Source organism: Brassica napus, chromosome C5, assembly GCF_020379485.1.
Source record: "Brassica napus cultivar Da-Ae chromosome C5, Da-Ae, whole genome shotgun sequence".
In the NCBI taxonomy this organism is placed as follows: domain Eukaryota; kingdom Viridiplantae; phylum Streptophyta; class Magnoliopsida; order Brassicales; family Brassicaceae; genus Brassica; species Brassica napus.
Genome location: NC_063448.1, coordinates 23,754,872 through 23,759,536, shown reverse-complemented (window position 1 = coordinate 23,759,536; position 4,665 = coordinate 23,754,872). Strand labels below are relative to the sequence as shown.

At 41.4% G+C, this 4,665-nt stretch overlaps 1 non-coding gene across 1 annotated transcript; it reads left to right on the top strand.

Moving 5' to 3' along the window:
* Positions 1-4,312: 4,312 nt before the first annotated feature.
* Positions 4,313-4,419, top strand: LOC125588015. Its single transcript, XR_007324411.1, has one exon. It is a non-coding gene; the product is annotated as a small nucleolar RNA R71 (small nucleolar RNA).
* Positions 4,420-4,665: the final 246 nt, after the last annotated feature.

Sequence of the window (4,665 nt, the reverse complement as noted above, 5' to 3'; positions counted from 1 at the left end):
ATCATTACTAACAAGTCTATTAGCTATCTTAGCACCTTTAACAACAAATGTCTTTGGCAAAGTATACTAAAAGCCTAGGAGAGTTGTCTCAGCATTTCATCAAACACCTTTTGGGTGGGAAATGCCTATTGATCAACTTTTGAGTGGCCAACTCAGAAGATGCATTATGAATACTTTACTAGCAAGGAACAAGAATGATCTACACTAAAACATCCTAGAACTAACCTAATTACCCTTGATCTCCCTAACCCATGAATTCAAAAGGTGATTACTCACTAATCTCCATGATTCCTCTTAAACCCATATTTGATTTCATATTAATCATGTAGAGGAATAGATAAGAAATCAACAAGAACACAAGATGAAAGCAATCTGAATCTCCAGATGTTTTACTAGTTGTTCTCCACAAAAGAGATCCCCTGCCTCCAATGGCTTACCAAAGTACTTAACTTAGCTTTTTGCAATGTAAAACAACAAAACAAATGACCAAAAGGCCCCTGAAATAACATAAAAATCGTCCAAGCAAAACACGCGGAGCGACCTAGCATAGCCGCTCCAGGAGGTCGCTCCCGACGCGTTTCTTCGTGTCTCGCCCCGTCAAAATGCGAGCGACTTGAGCTGGTCGCTCTGGCTGGAGCGACTTTAGATAGTCGCTCTGGGCTGGTCGCTCTGGCTGGGAGCGACCTTGGTAGGTCGCTCCAGGATGCTCGAACAGGGTGGATATGCCTCTAGTAAATTGGTCGTAACTCCTTCATTACATCTTCAAATGACTTGAAACCATTTCCATTAGAAAGCTAACTCAATTTTGTGTGTCTCCACAAAATCTTAGCAACAGAAGATTCCTCTAAAGGCTCCATCCATGCTCATCTTTCACCTCCTTTTGGATCACAATGCTCCCAAACATCTCAAATCACTCCATGGCACACTCCAACACCTAATAAGGACAATGAATGCAAAATGCAACATAGACATGGCTAAATCCTAATCTATGTGATGAAAATTCTCATGGATGAATGTATAAAACAATGAAAATATGCAAGACATCAAGTCCCCTAAACTTGCTCTTTACTTGTCTTCAAGTGATCAATTCAAATTCATGGAACAGAGACAAATAGCATAACCTCACTCTTTAGTCTACTCTAGCTTCTCAAGGCCTAGTGAAACTCATACCTCTACACAAGTTGCCAGATCATCAATTAACAAGCACCTTAACCAGCTCTCACATTAAATTAAGCACAATGCAAACAAGTGAATTATTGCAAATGGATAATTGATCCTAGTCATTTGGCTTGGTGAACAAGGGTTGGTTTCATGAGAATGAAAGAAGGGTTTCCAAAGCATTTTTTCTAGCTATCACTCAAAAACAGAACCTGATCATTATGCAAAATCTATCTAAGAAAGGAAGCAACTGATGCATACATAGATTGGTTCTCATCCTTCTACCCTTTTCTAAGTGACATCAAACTCCACAAATCCCCTTTTTCACCCGATAATCATTCTTGCTCTCTCTCTTTTTCTTTTTCTTTTTCTTTTAACCACTAGAGACTCAATATCTTTCTCAACACTTAGCTCTAACTTTTCCTTATTCACTCTCTTTTTTATTTTTTATATATATTTTTTTTTACAACACTTTTCTTATCTAGAGCTTTCTCTCATTAACCTCTCTTGTCCCTAGGGTCTTTCTATCTTCTGACTTCTCCTTAGTCATTTTTATCCTCTTTTTTTTTTTTTTTTTCACTTTCCAAACCCAAGATAAAAGAACTTAGAGTACACAAACTCACCCACCATCCTAGATGCTAGCTCAAATGAGGTTCCTATTGCTAGCCAAAGATGAGAACAAACCTATGTCGCTCCCAATACTCTCAAGATTTTGCACATGACAAGCTATCAAGAAGAGGCCTCACTCAAGCAAATCAATGTTGGTCTCAAAGAATGGTAAGGGCTTAAGGGTATGGAGTGCCATTTGGGTTAACAAAAAGGTAATGAATGGAATAAGATAACCCAAATGTGTATGAGATCCATGACTAAGTATGCAAATGCCCATATGCAAGAGAGATTAGATTCATTAAGTTCAGGTTCATTTGGAGCTGGTTTCAAGGTTATATAAATCTCACACAGCACAACAAGTTTTAGGCGGAGCTTTCAAGGCACAAAGCATACAAGTTTTCCAAGAGAAGTTTAAGCTATAAGGCAATCCCAATCATTGTTCCAAATGCAACATGAATGCAATCCTATATGCTGTACACTCAATCCTAAGGATGCAAATGATGCAACTACATGCTTGTTTTTGGGTTTATTTTAATAATTTGTTTTTTTTTCTATGCAAATATGTATGTATAATGCAATGCATGAGACTCAAAATCATCAAAGTAAACGTGATCAAATAATTGGTACCTCCCCCACACTTAAATCACACAGTCTCTGTGTGAGTGAGAGAGAGATACCCAAAAGACAACTAAAATGCAAAATATGAACTGGTATATACAAGGGAGTGTGATGGGTTACCTTCTATAGGGAATGAGTAGAGGGAGATGCTCCCTCCTCGTCGTCCTCAAGTGGTAACTCTTCAAGGTGCTCATCAGCAGGAGTGCCCATCTCTTCAATGTAGAAGGCTTGCCCGAACACAGTTGGTTTCCTCATTTTCTCCTTGATGTCAAAGTGGAGGATGTTCTCTTGACCCAAATGGAGATCAATATTGCCTTCTTTCACACTAACAATAGCTCCTGCTGTAGCTAAGAATGGTCTTCCTAGAATCAATGGGTCTTGAGCCTCCTCACCCATCTCAAGCACCACAAAATCTGTAGGTATCTCATACATTCCAATCTTCACAGGGAGGTCCTCTAAGATGCACACAGGGTACTTCACTGAACGATCAGCTAACACCAGAGAGAGTCTACACTTCTTGTACTGAGTGAATCCAAGCTTCTTTGCAACAGACAAAGGCATCAAGCTGACACTAGCTCCCAAATCGCAGAGACAATTCTCAAATACCATAGGCCCAAGAGCACAAGGTAGTGTGAAGCATCCTGGATCCTCTAAATTCTCTGGAACATCAAGCCTCTGGATGATGGCACTGCATTCATGGGTAAGAATCATCACGCCTTCCATCTCCTTCTTCTTTGCAGCTACAACATCTTTCAGGAACTTGCTGTATTGAGGAATCAACATGAAAGCATCGATGATGGGCATTGCAACCTGCGCTTCACTCATTTGCTTCTCAAACAGAGCCTTGTACTTCTCTAGCAGCTGCTTCTTGAATCTACCAGGGAATGGAAGTTTGGATTCATAGGGGGGAGGAACAGAAGAATTTTCACTTGCTGGAACAGCAGCTTCACCATCTTGTATTGTTTTCTTCTCTTATCCAACCTTTCCTTTACCTTTAGCTTCCATAATCTTCTCCAAAATCTCATCATTGGTCTTCTCATCAACAATTACCACATCATCATCTAAGTTGATGGCCACCTCCTCACCTAGTTTCTCAGCATCCCTGGTGAGGGTTGTAGGAGGTAACTGCTTACCACACATAAGGGTGATAGCTTTGGCCTCCTTGGGGTTTTGGTCAGATTTTCCAGGTAGAGATCCTTGCTGGCGATTCTGGTGAGTGTTCATGGAAGCAAACTGATTCTCTAAATTCTTGACTGTAGAAGCAAGATGTGAGAATTTGTTGTTGAGCTCATTGTAGCTCCCATCAATCTTGGAATGAAGGTTCTTCAACTCATAACCAACATGCTTCTCACTTCTAGTCTGAGACTCCAAGATTTGTTTCAGTAAGGTATCAGTGGTGCTCTCTTGAGGAGCAGAGGAACCAGAAGAGGGGTTTTGTTGAGACTGATAGCTGCCTTGCTGGTTGTTTCTAGGCGGATAACCACTCTATTGGTTGTTGGGATAGGATTTCTGTTGGTAGTTGTTGTACTGAAAGTTGGGCTCTTTTTTGTACCAGCTACCATTGTTATTGATGAAACACAGCTCTTCCTGACCTTCCAAACCCTCAACCTCATGGACAACAGGTGGTGTCTCTTGGCTTGGGTTACCAACAAAGTGCAGCTGCTCTTGGGTGGCTTTATCAGCAATGAGGATGTCTATCTTATCCTGTAGAGCTTTCAACTCCTTCCTCGTCTGCTTATCATCTGTTCGACTGCCTCTGTCGTGGTCTCCACTGTAGACTGCATCACTCTTTACCATGTTGTCAACCAGCTCCTCTGCATCTTCCTCAATTCTCCCCAAGAAGAACCCATTGCTAGCTGTATCCAGTCTGGCCCTGTACTTAGGAAGAGCACCACGGTAGAATGTGCTCAGCAAGCTCTCCTTAGAGAAACCATAGTGTGGGCATTGAGCTTGGTAGCCCTTGAATCTCTCCCAGGCTTCACTGAAGCCTTCCAAGTTCTTCTGTTGAAAGCTGGAAATCTCATTTCTCAGCTTAGCAGTTCTTGAAGTAGAGAAGAACTTCTCCAAGAATGCTTTCTTGCAGTCATCCCAAGTGGTGATAGAGTCGCTGGGTAGAGACTTCTCCCACTGACGTGCCTTATCCCCCAAAGAGAAAGGGAATAACTTGAGCTTTAAGGCATCTTCGGACACACCATTGGTTTTTGACAACTCACAGTAGCTGTCGAACTTGTCCAAGTGATCAAATGGGTCCTCTAGAGCCAAGCCATGATACTTGTTGTT